General features: G+C 35.6%; 1 long non-coding RNA gene across 2 annotated transcripts in view; it reads left to right on the forward strand.

Moving 5' to 3' along the window:
• The window catches only part of LOC119812673, a 130,607-nt gene that overhangs the window by 70,278 nt on the left and 46,531 nt on the right, over nt 1–13,798 (forward strand). The window contains exon 1 of one of the 2 annotated variants that reach the window (XR_005285112.1): nt 6,162–6,233. The exons of the other annotated variant lie outside the window; for it this stretch is intronic. This is a non-coding gene — a long non-coding RNA (uncharacterized LOC119812673). Of the gene's footprint in view, nt 1–6,161; nt 6,234–13,798 lie in introns of those variants that run through there. 2 annotated transcript variants of the gene reach the window in all.

The following is a 13,798-nucleotide window of genomic DNA, read 5'->3' on the forward strand; positions in this document are numbered from 1 at the left end:
TCAGCCCTGTATTATTGCCTTTTGACTGTCTCTCTTATGGGAACTGGGATCATCATTAAAGCATCACCATAATTAATTTGCTATTGATTGAACAATGGCAATTAGAAAATAATTGCTCCTCTTTTCAATTTAGCTTTGAGAACTTTTCAATTCTGAGATAGAATGGGGTGTCTAGGACCACTGATTACTTCCTCAATGCAGGGACTATTGAGGGATGCTGAGAGCTTCCTTGTTTTCCTTCTTGCAATGAGGTTCCAGAGCCCATCTCTGTTCTGCTCAGAGTACTTGCTGTGTTCTTTTTGCTTTGGTTTTTATGAAGTGATGCATGTATGCTGTATTTTGGTAATGCCCCTGGTTCTAGTGCAGGTGTGAGTTTATTGCCTATATCTTTCTTTCTCCCTCATCCTCCCTGGCCACCTCTCACTATCTTAACCACCTTCTTCCCTTCTCTGTCAGGTTTTGATAAGGCACACCCTGATACGGTTATTTCACCATCCCCTTTCCTGGAACCTAACATGTTGGGAGTTAATCTTGTCTTGGCATCCAACATTCAATTTTTGTAATAGTTTGTGTGTGATATTCGTTTATAACTCAAACATCTAGGCTTGCTGGGAGAACAAGCCACGCTGCCTCTTGACAAACTCTTGAAATTGGAACATTACTGGTGTCTTCACACCTACCAACCACAGTATAATTGAGGCTCAGGAATACAGTAAATTCAGCAGTTGCATTAGGCAGGCAAAAATTGTTGACTGATAAGAGACACAGGATATTAAGGGAGCACACTGCCATTCTTCCACCTCCTGAGAAAACTGCTTTAACCTTTGGTTTGGTAATTAAGTATGGAGGAAGTGGTCATACTATAACACCTGGGGTCACAACTCCCTTAGCATACTGTTATGGGAAGGCAGGAAATGAACACAAATCAAGGTTGGCGTCTAAGCATCTCTTCTTTAAAATAAAGCTCATTGATCATTGATGGGATATTCAACCTAGTGTGTTGGGTCAGTATAATGACCATCAAATCTTCATCTCGTCCCAACTACTGTTATCCCAAATTATTGTCTCTACTATTGTTTTCAAAGAGAGAGAAAGAGAGAGAGAAAGAGAGAAAGAGAGAGAGATGTTGTATGCACTTTATTGAAAAGGTAGTAATGTTCATTTTTTTTACAAATGTATTGTTACAAAGAATTAGTCAAGTAGAAAACCTTCGTTTCCAAAATGTGGCCTTGCTATTGACTTTGGTATAAGAGATTTTGTAATTATAAGCCAATTCAGGATGGTTCTGAGAATGAAGAAACATAATTGTAAATTAGGATGTAGGCCTTCTGGTCCCCCTACTAGACAGTCACTCCTTTGCCCAAAGCCCAGGGAAGAAAGCCTAAATTCATTATGAGTAAAGGAAAATGCAGGATACATCTTATAAAGTCCGTTCAGGAGTTAAAAGACCAGTAATTTATCTTACATATTATATAAGAAAATTAATACTTCTTCACAATTTCTACCCTCCACATCAAAATATCTCTCTGAGAGCAGAACTCCATCATTTCCCAGTATTGTCTGTGCTGGGGTCCCATCTGGGTGTCTCCTCATAAGTCAAGGGTAATTGTGAAATAGCTTCTGATAGAGCATTTTTTCTTAAGTGTTCTTCCCAGGGCTTTATTTTGCCCAATGTCACAAATCTAACCCGGGGCTTGAAGTTTCTTCCCCCAATCTCTTTCTTTTCATGTCTTGAATTTTCCTTTTCTATTTTTATGAGGGACAAGGGTAGGTCAGGGAGTAAGAAACATCAACTCACCAATGTCTGAAGCAGATTCTGGGGCTCCAGAGTTTAGCTGGATCGAGCTTAAAATTATTGTTCAACCAACAATGCTCATGTATTAGGTACACTGTTTCAGCAATGAACATTGAAAACAGACACACACATTGAATAATTTATAATCTCAGAGTTGAGAGACAGCTTCAAGATGATCTAGATCAAGTTTAATGACGACTGTTTTTCACAGACTCACGGAGATATTATCTACTGAAGAACACTTGTTGTATTATTTTTTCCTGAGAATCTATGTTAGGACTTTTGGGGTGATTAATAGTATTTCTCTTATATTGCTGTGCAGTTTTAATTTAATTGAATTAACATATGATATTTCAACAAAATGACATTTATTAAGATAATAAATAAGCAGATATTAAAGAATAACTTAGAATTTCATGCATTTGTTATTGGTTTTATACAGTTTCATTCCAAATTAACTCATATATAATTTAAAAGAAAAATAATACTCTGAGGACTGTAATGCAAATGAGCAGTTGATTTATATTCTTCTTCTACCTAAAATTTCTTTCAACCCCAAAGAACCTTTAGTTATTATATTCATACATAGGAAAAAAAAAATGAGCAAAATTCCCCAAAACTGTAATTCAACGTAAACAAAGTACTCAGCTAACTGTATTTCTCAACATTTCAAGAACTTTGATCCTGAAATGTTAAAAGTTCAGTTGTTTTGTATTCCAAACATCAATGTATGATTGTATATTCTTTTTTTTTTCTTTTTTCTTTTTTTGGTTTTTCGAGACAGGGTTTCCCTGTAGTTTCTAGAGCCTGTCCTGGAACTAGCTCTTGTAGACCAGGCTGGCCTCGAACTCACAGAGATCCGCCTGCCTCTGCCTCCCGAGTGCTAGGATTAAAGGCTTGCGCCACCACCGCCCGGCTTGATTGTATATTCTTGTACATATACAAACCTTGTATGCAATGCTATCATTGTCTTGTGAAGATGGTATAAGAGTGGGTTCTTTTGTTCTTTGGTTATATTATAATCCATTTCACAACCAGATCTAATGTTTCCTTCAAATATTTCACTTAGTTATTTTTCTACATCCCTTTCCATCACAGACTCCGAGTTTCTCAGGGTTTGTAAGCTTCTTAAATCTTCATCATCAGTTCACAGGCACCAATGGAACAGACGGAGTTGACAGAGAAGCCGCGTCAGCTCCATGCCCTGCCTCTCCCCTTCTGTTTATCTGTTTATTTTTCTTTTGTTGTTTGATTCAATTCTGAGCAGGCAGAGGAATAAAAAAAAACATGTCTTTTATCTTGCAGGAGTGACACTTTTCTCAGCCATGTTGTTTAGGTATTTTCTGCCTCATCACATCTGTATAAGCATTGTTCTCTCTATTGTCATTCTCTAGGAGGAAAGAATGAAGAAGCTTCATTACTCCTGTTTTCCATTAAGCAGCTCTGGGTTTTCGAAGGCATCAGTGGCCTCATAGTTTGGTCTCACTCACTACACTTTCACTCTCTCTAATGTAACTTTACTGACAACTTTTGAGCTGTGAGAAGACGTTCATATCAACTTATATTTTAAATTTTTGTGATATGTTTGGTCAGCTTTATCGCTGGACCACCTAACTTAACAGCCAATCAAAACAGGCAGAAAAGAAAATGTGTAATTAGCACACCTTCAAAGAGAAGCCAGAAATCCTGAAGAGAGATGGTCACACTTGACCCATGGATATCCAGTGACCCTCTGCAGAAATTTGAAAATCAAGTACAATGCAATAGGTGAAAACTAAGAGAGTTTACTCATCCCATGAGTTGGTCATGTTAAACAAATCTGATTTCTACTGCTTTGCAAAACTTCCTCGTGAATGAAGAGATTATAAACAGAGGGTGGAATGTGAGCTTTAACAGAACAGTTGGTGCAGCGCACTAGAAAATGCTAGGCAAAGAAATAATTAAGATGAGGGAAACTCCATGTGTAGTTATTGACACTGGAAACTGACAGAAGCTAATTACTTCTAAGAGGATGGATGTCAGCCTGTTGAGATGAATCATATTTCTACAAAGGCAAAGCTTGTCTCAATAAATAAAATAAATAAGTAAATAAATAAATGGAATAACATTGCAGAGCCGCTTTCTAAATTTGCTGCTTTGAAAATAAATGCCTTTAAAAAGGGAAGAAGTCAATTTTTAAAGTTTCATGAAATGTAAAAAAATAACAGAAGTAGTTTTAAAGCTGTATAGATCTGTACAGTAAAGAACAAAATGAAATGGAGGAAAAAATACAACAATACTTTTGAAATATTTTATATATAAAACTGCCAAAAACTTTGACATCAACCCCGTGGAAATCGATTTTCTGATTACATATCACTTTTTATTTCACTAAGTCAAAGATGCTGGCAGGTAATGTTTTCATGGTACCTTGACAGAAGAAATAAAGTGCATATTACATTAAGTCCAAATAACGTAAGGACACAGAGAAGTAACAGATTATACTGATAATGTTAAGAGGAAAGCGACAAGTATCAGATGTAGTGACATTATTAAATCAAACATCTTTAAAATTAGTCATGGTTTTCAGAAAAATGTAATTTATAACAGACAAAATGTAAAGGGTGCTGGATTAAATTCTCATGCTTCAGCTCTTCCCAGTATACCCCTTCAGAACTGGAGACTCACAATATGATGCGTGCAATATTTCCCCTACTAGTTTTCTTTTGTTTTTCAAGACAGGGTTTCTCTGTGTACTCCTGGCTGTCCTGAACCCTACTCTGTAGACCAGACTGGCCTCAAACTCAGAAATCTGCCTGCCTCTCCCTCCTGAGTGCAGGGATTACAAGTGTGCACCACTACTACCCAGCCCCTTTTGTTTTTCTGAGGACATTCTATTTCTGCTTCCTAGTATACTTACCTTGTTGCGTCTTAGAGATATCACTCTGCTTCCTATACAAGTATGGCCATTTATCCCTTTAGTAGAAAAACATGTAAACACCTATGGGCTAGAGTTGTGCTGGCTAGAGGAGCAGAATAAACTAATATATAGGGTCCTTTCCAGATAAATATTCCTTGGGGGAGCAATCAGATGTTTTGGTATGTTTGAAACAGGTGAGCTAATTAACTTCTCCTTACTTCTAATGTCCATGGTTTACATTTTTTCAGTAGCTGTCTCATAATTATTCTTACATTATACACATATGGTTCTGTTGATAGCTATGCTGTAATATTTGGTTCCTTAGCAACTGATAATGTACCTAGCGAAGGAAGGTAATTAGTTATGAAATATTGTAAGACAATACATCCTCACCATAATCTATTTATTAATCTAATGCATTGTATTTTTTAGTGAGTGGTGAAAAAAATCAGATTTTTTATTTTTTAATTTTAATTTTTTATTCATTTGTACACACCTACAACTGTTCCCACTCCCTCTTCTTTTGCTCCCTCCTCGCTTTCCTCCCCTCCCAACCCCACCCATTCCTGGTAGTTTCTTAATGGTTGAAGTTGCCCTGTTTTTGTAAATAAGACAGGGATGAAGGTAAGGTGGCATATCTGAAATATTTGTCAGGTTGATTGGCAGGTGGTGGGGACCACTTTCCAGACTAGCAAGATGCTACTGTGACTTCACATGCTTATAAATTATCTACCTCTGTACTAACTCAGCTCAGACAACTCTGCGCCATAGATGGCATACAAGGTATGCTTTGAATGAATAAATATGATGTAATCCCTACTCTCAAGCAAAATCATGTTTAATGTTAATTTAAAAATTAATTTTCCTTAATATCATTCTGAATTTAATGGGCTTAAAGGGAACACGTCAGGGCATTGGAATCTTCCAATTTGACATATAAAGAATCAAATCTACAAAAATGTACTAGCATCCCACATTCTATTAATTACTTTGCTGTAACAAAATGTCATGGTCAGGACAACTCGTAGGAGAAAGAATTAAATTAGGCTTATGTTAAAGATAGTAGTTTGTTATAGTGAGGGGGGAGGCAGGGTAGCAAGCAGCAGGCATGATGACTGAAGCCGAATCTAAAGGCTCAACCATATGCTTGAATCATAGACACCAAACTAACAGTGATAGGGAATTAAGCATACAAACTCAGTTCAGTGAAATACTTCTTCCAAAAAGGATGTACCCCCTAAGCTTACCCAAACATCCCCTATGGCATGTGAATACAATATTCAAATATTGGAACCTGTGAGGTACATTCTCATTTAAATCACTACACATATTAAGGTAACAGATATATAATTACACAATCATTATGTTTATAGGTCAGAACTCCTCAGAGTATGATCACTTATGATCATACTCTTCCTTCCTGCTCACTGCCTACCTAAACTCATGCTGACAATGATTTTGTTCTCTTCTAGAAAGCCATCTGCTCACTTGCGGTGAAGAGTCATGTAGTCATTTCGTCAGAAGAGTTATTTTGTATTGGTAAGAAATAGGTACATTGTGGTATATATATCTCAGACTGATGCTGAATCCATGCTTTCTATCTACCTATGGAAGATGTTCAACACTTTCTCTGGCCCTTGCGAGTCATGAAGCCATGAGGACCTTCTGTTCTGTGCTTTCCAATGCAATTTGAATGCATTCAGGCCATCTCCTAGGGCCATCAGCTGCTTCATGGCCCTTCCCTTCTCCTTCTAACAGCCTAACTGGCAGTCATACTTTGTTCAAAGCCATTGTTGATAAGACCTTTTATGAAATATCTCCAGCTGTGCAAGCAACAAACCATTCACTTCAGTATGTCATCACTGAAGGTCCATTTGTTTCCTACAAGTTGTTCCCATTCCACAATCATGGGACCTTAATCTAGTAATTGCTGTGCACACTCTTTTGGCGTTTATGAGCTATGGATAGTCTGACTGTCCAAACTTCATGACAAATATATAATATGGATCCAACTCTAATAATTTATAATGAAGTTAACCCCATTTCTTGCATTGCAAAGAAAGTGTGGAAACAATAGGCCTTACCAGGAAAACTTGAGCTGTGGAATAGAGTACACTGAGTATTTAGTTGACTTACAGGCTCCTTTCTATTGTATAGATATCCAGCTATTGAATAGATAGTGACAGCAAGTCAAGTTATTTAATTGTTTTTAATATCAAATTGGTTAATCAATAATTGCTTCGGATATAGCACTATAAAAGTTACATTATATAAACATAACACTATATCTTAAAATGAATACAGTCATAAACCTTTGTCGCATAAATTAGGTTCCTTTCTAAAGGTACTTCAAAGTAAAACAAATAAATGTTACTAGAAGGCCGTTTGTTTTTCCAGGATATCCAGAACCGAAATAATCACACAGAAACCATATTCATTAAAACACTTCTTGGCCCATTAGTTTTAGCTTCATATTGGCTAACTCTTATACTAATTTAATCCATTTCTATTAATCTGTATATTGTCACGTGGCAGTGGCTTACCAGAAATGATTCAGCATGTCTGACTCTGGTGGCTTCGTAGGGTCTCTACCTGACTCTGCCTCCTTTCTCCCAGCATGCCATTTAGTCTTTCCTGCCTACCTAAGTTCTGTCCTATCAACAGGCCAAGGCAGTTACTTTATTCATTAATGGTAATTATAGCACACAGAGGGGACTCCTACATCAAATAAGTTTATTTTCACATCTTAAACATATAACTTTATAGAAAAATACTCATGATGGTGCATTATTTAAGGTGCTGACATCTCATAGAAAGACTTCATAAAATTGTCTCTCTTAGTTCAAAGTTGAATTTTCAAATAGATTTTTTTTTCTTCCTCACTCCCTCCTCTCACTTTCTTAATCCTGGCAGCTCCCTACCCACAGCTATCAATGGTACATCACCCAGTATTCAAAGCTCATAGCAGAGATCAACAGAAACAACTTCCTGCTGGAATGTTTGCACAGGTAGAAAGTAGTCTTGGCAATATTGAGGAAGTCTTGCTAGGACCTCAAAACTTTTTTCACTACCAAGAAGCCTTGGAAGAAATGAGTGTGTAATTTCCTACCTCCTACGCATTCATTTCCGTACCACACCTTCTTTATTGCTTAAATAGACCTTTAGATCATTGCTATGTCAGTTTCTTGTTACTTATCGGGTGGTTATTACTTCTTCAGTTATATACAATTCACCATGGCAATGACTGAGAAAAGACTTGTGTTCCTTTTCACACTCAATTTCCACTCTGCTGAGTATCACACAGAAGATGGAAATAGATGTAATTTGGGATACAGACAGGTAGTGTGAACTGTCTTGACAGATAACAAGTAAAGTTCGGAGTAAACAAAAAGCTACCCTCTGAAGCTAATGAAGATATATATACCAGTACTGATGGAGGACATAACTCATGTGGTTATTTATGTTAATTAAATATTTATAAAATCATTGTAGAGAGGGCAGTGACACAATATTTGGACTTTTAGGATTAATAGTAGTAATATTAGTTGAACCTCACATTTGCTGAATCATAGGGGATCAATTCTTAGTATATACTATTTTACTTAATTCATAAAGGTGAAAATTATTTCTACTTACTTAAAGATCAGGATATTGAATTTTATGTAGATTAAATCTACCCAGGGAGAAAAAGTACTCAAGAATACTACTAGATTTAGCTCCTGCTGTTTTTATATTGTTCAAAGGGTCTAAGTAAGATCTTAAACCATGGACTACCTACCAGGTTAACACATAAACACTAATACTGAATTTTTCTACAAAAACCTGCTTTAGGATTTAATCAGCTCAAAGTAGTAATGACTTTTACAGTGTTCGCAAATGTGACACATCATGGTGCAGCAGTGATTATAACATGGATATTTCTAGGATATCTTTAAAAACAAAGAGGATCTTCAATACTATTTTATGGTCTAAAATATGAATTCCAAAATAATGTCTCATAAACCTGAAATCCACATAGCAAACTGTATTTATTAAAAACAGCTTCATTGACAGAAACAGTTAAAATTTCAATAAGGAAAAATGAATTCTTTATGAGTAAATAGTAACATCTTTATGACACTCTGGTGAATTTTTGTTTTTTTTTTTATTGCTGACAATTTAGGGACAGCATACCTAATGTGTAAACAACTTCAGTAGGTCTCTTCACTTTCCCCACGGGTTCCACATTTTGTACTGATTATTTCCAAGCCTTTCTACTGATTATTTCCTGATTTATAGGTTGTCTGTATATATGCCTTTGTGTGTACATGCCTATATATGTTTTGGTATGTGTATAAACATGTATGTAGAAGAAAGTTTCTGTCCTACTTAGTCCTGAAGCTCTTCAGTTCCCACCCCCCCCAAAACACACAGAGGCTTGTATTAATTATAAACCGATTAGTCTATCAGCTCAGGCTTATTATTAACTAGCTCCTGTAATGTAAATTAACCTATAATTCTTATCTATATTTAGCCACATGTCTTGGTACCTTTCCACAGTGTAACATTCTTATCTTGCTTCCTCTGCTTCTAGCTGGTGATTGAAGACTTGAGTCTTTCCTTTTCCCAAAATTCTCCTCGTCTGGTCACCCCACCTATGCTTCCTGACTGGCTATCAGTGTTTCAGCTCCTAAGGCAGAGACACTACTCTGACTCTACTTCCCAAATGAGTCCCTCCATTCTTTCCATTTCCCATTCAGAAATAACACTTCCGTGAGTGGATATTACTTATCTTGTGTAGATGTGACTGATATCTGCTACACAGACAAGAGCGCATGTAAATGTCTAGACCCTGGGATGTTTTCCAAGATGGTTGAAAATATGAGCCGCACAATGCTCTTATTGTTGAGTTAGAAGGCAGTAATTGAGATAAACCATATTGAAGCTATCCTGGCCCTGAATAATGAACATGGAAAAAGAGTAAACATTCTATGCCTTATTTTGTAAGGCTATTCATTCCACCAAAAATAAGGAGCTATGGTTTAGGGAGTGACCAGGATTCCTAGAAACTGCCTCCTGTAGTATAACAATGCTGACAGCATTTCTCATTTGCATGCAGACCCACTTATAGAGTTGGTAAATGTTTAGAAAACAGCATACACAGATTTCTACACATTTTAATAAGCTGCTGAATCTTTTTGACAAGGTGACTTTGTTTCCTTCATATGCTTGGAAATTGTGAATGGAAGAATTATGGAATGTCATTTTTCTATGTTCTGTCATCACATAGCTCTCTTTTCGAATGAAAACTAGATTAAAATACCAAATCAGTGAAAATGATTCAATTGAAGCAGATCTGCTTTCTTTGAAGTGTTTATTTATCTGAAAGTTTCCAGTTGTATTTCTGGGGGAAAATATTGTTAAAATAGTTGCATCTAGAAAATGTTCAATTTACCTAATAGTACAGAAAAATAAACAGTAAATTGAATCTTCAGAACCATAATTTATCTCTAATTTGGAATGAGTCAGTCACCAGACAATTGACTTTTCCAAACCTGAAATAGGTATGAGATCACATGCTGAGCATTTATAAGCTAAGTGTCTCAACGACAAATCACTAAGTCAAATCACTCTGCTTTTGCATTTATTAGTGTGAGAGTATTGGCATGCTGGTTCAAGCTCTGGCAGTAACAATTTTCTAAAAATATAGTTAAAAGTACTGTTCATCCAAAAAGATAACCAGACATTGAATAAAATTGTTTCATGATCTTATGTAGTTTAAAGAAACTGCACACGCACCTTCACCAAGATTCAAAAGGCATATTTATATATTAAGAATTCTAACATAAGTGTTCACTTTTGGAGTTTTCCAGGATTATTATACAAAAATATAATATTTACTGCTATAATTATTATTGCTCTTATCATTAAAGTTATGGACTTGTTTCACAGAACAAAAGAATATAATTTTAAAAGCACCATCCATAAAACTTTCTATAAAATATTTCATAGAGATTTTACTTATATGGTATACAATTAGCTATATAAGTCCCTAAGTGGTGCACATATATCCCAACAGAAGTGTGTTATGTTACGGGTGTTTTCATTCTTATTATAGAGCCATACTGTAAGTTCTGCTTCAAGTAATATCTTAAAATTGAACAAATATTTTTCTGAAAATGAAAAAACAAATGTACTTCCTTAATATTGTATAGAAACCTTTTACTTATATCTGTAAAGACTTTCTGCTTAGAGACTGTGACTCTTCATGGGCATGGCTTTGACACATAATTTAAATTGGATTCTCTAGGAGTTCATTGACTATGTAAGTCATGTGCCACACAACAAAGATTTGTTCAGCCATGGGCCTCCTGTTTCCCTTATGGTGTAGTCAGATTATGCATTCAATAATGTCTTAACCAACTTTTATAAGTATTCTCAGCGATGCTCATAAAAGGTGAAATTGCCTAATGACATATTCCTCACCATATCTCTATCATTGAGAAATGAAGAGCTATAATTAAGTTTATCTTTAAGGGTTTAAAATCAAATATTCAAAGTTACAAAATAAACCCTCTATCCAATATTCCCCGTGCACCAACACTTTAATGCCTCAAGTAAGACTGCGAGACGACCTTACCCAAAGCTGTCTCAGCTGATGCCGGGATGACTCTCTCTCTGGTTTTTATATTACTATAAAGGGAAAAGCAGTATAAATGCAGATAATAAGGCTTGATTAAAAAAGATGCTAAAATATTTATGAAATATCCTTACAAAGGCGAAATACAAAATTAATTGGCCTCAGTCATCTGCCTTAATCAAGTATATTGTAGATGTTAATCAGCACATGCTTAAAAGATAAAGCTGCCAAATCTAATATGCTTAATATTAATTTCCTAGATTGGTTTTATTTTCATTGATAGTATTAAATAACAGAGACTTGGAATAGATGTCCTATGCTACTCTTGCTAAAAAAAAATAGAATTTTTTCTGGAAAATTAGAAAGGGAAATTATTAACTTTTCCAAACATTGATATTAATACTGTCCACTGAAATTTGTAATTAAAAATCTAACCATGTCCCTTTCCTGCACAGAGATAATACAAACTCAGTTGCCAATTCCTTGGATATGGTCTGTCTTGTCTTAATTTGTTGTGAAGCACTGGAGTTTGTTTTGCACTTGGGGTTCCATTTAACTCATGCATTGAAACAAAGCACAGAAGAAATCCTTCTGCATGGTAAGGTGGTAGGTGTTTTGATGTTTTGTTGCTGCTGTTAGGTTTTTTTTTTCTTTTTTTTTTTTTTTCTTTTCTCATGAGTGAAACTGCAGATAAAGCTGATGCAACAATTAGGAAAAAGCAATCTGAAGAGAAGACTGTTTAAAAAAAGATATGAATATAGCATCAGCTCAGCAAGTAAATATAACAAATAGTACGAGGAAACTGGGAAGGGATTTCACATCTACTGCTGCTTTTCAAACTTAACTATTAAATGTTTTTAATTGAAATAAAATGGCATCACGTCCATTTTTTTTTCTCCTGCCAGCTTCTCTCAGTTAACCTCCCTCAAATCCCTCTCCTATGTCCCTTGACTCTCAAGTTGGTAGCTTCTTTTTCTTTCACTATATTTGTTATATACATGCACACAAAAATGTATAATTACATAATTATATATAATTTTATAGTAAATATATAACATAATTTATGTATTAATGATGTTGGGTCTGTTTTTGTTGTTTGTGTATATGGTTTCAAGGCTGAGCCCTCTGTAGTTCTGTATTAGTTAACCAGTCAGGAGACTCATGGCTGGGAGAGAGACCTATTCTCCTCCCTTCAATCAACAGTTGTGCCTGTAGTTCTCTGTCTAGCAGTGGGGCCCAGAAAAACCTTTCCCCTCCCACATTAGCATATCTATGAAGTTGTTGTTGCTCCTCTCTCCTTTACAACCCATTTTAAGGAGAGAATGTCCCACAGGAGACTTCCTGCTATTCTGACTCCTACCATCTTTATGCCCCCATTCCAGGATGTTCCCTGAGCAACAGATGCAGGCTCTGTGGTAGAGATGTATCCACCAGGGTTTGGTTTCTTCATGATCTACTGATTTCTGCCCTGTGTCCAGTAGTAATTCTCCATGATTGTCTTCAATTGCTACACGGAGAAGCTCCTTTGATGAGAGGGAGGTAGCTAACTGTTCTATGAGGATAATTGTAAGTTTTAGAAGACAATCAAGAGCTATTTTGGTCTAGCAAAGTGATGCTGTTAGGTTCTTTTCTACGGCCTTGGAAGCTGGCTAGGTTTTCAGTATAAGGCATGGTTTATTCCTGTTGAGTGGGCTTTAAGTCCAATTAGGCAACTAAGTTGCCATTGACATATGAATACCACTCATATATATATATATATATATATATATATATATATATATATATATTATAAGTTACAGAAATTATATAAAAGTTATAAGCTCTATAAATTATTTATGTGTACATGTACAGTTTTATATACATATGTAAATATTTCATATATATAAAAGATGATGTATGTGTATGTGCATATATATGTATATTTAATCTTACCATGCTATTTAACTGTTATCATTTATAGGTATTGTAGCTGGGTAGAACTATTTAACTGCTTTTTTTCCCTTGGCAACTTGCATATTTTCTGGAACCATGAAAGCTAGACTCCAGGAAAGAGATTTTAGATTAAATCCAGCTTGAGTCATCTGAGCCCTGTGTCCTAAATATGTGGTGTCTTCAGCAATAAATCCCCACCCTCAAGTCCTGAGGGACAAGCAAGGACTACATTAAAATCTATGTTGTTTGGGGAGTCACTGGAACTTCCCTGACCAACTCTTCAGAAGGATAATTCTCGTGCCTTGTACTGGTTTTTGCTTGCTTGTTTTTTTTTCTCTGTGGTTCTTGTGGAGAAAATTGCCAGGCCAGATGACTTAACTTCCTTTAAAATATATATTAATATATCTGTCTGTCTGACTATCTATTCACTTATATGTTTAGTGTATAATTTTTGGTAAGCAGAATATAATATGGCTTCTTTAGAATTCATTGTATAACCTTGGTGTTAATTGTACCACATTATCTACTAACTTCCCTTCTTCCTTATTATTCT

This window comes from Arvicola amphibius, chromosome 4, assembly GCF_903992535.2.
Source record: "Arvicola amphibius chromosome 4, mArvAmp1.2, whole genome shotgun sequence".
NCBI lineage: Eukaryota > Metazoa > Chordata > Mammalia > Rodentia > Cricetidae > Arvicola > Arvicola amphibius.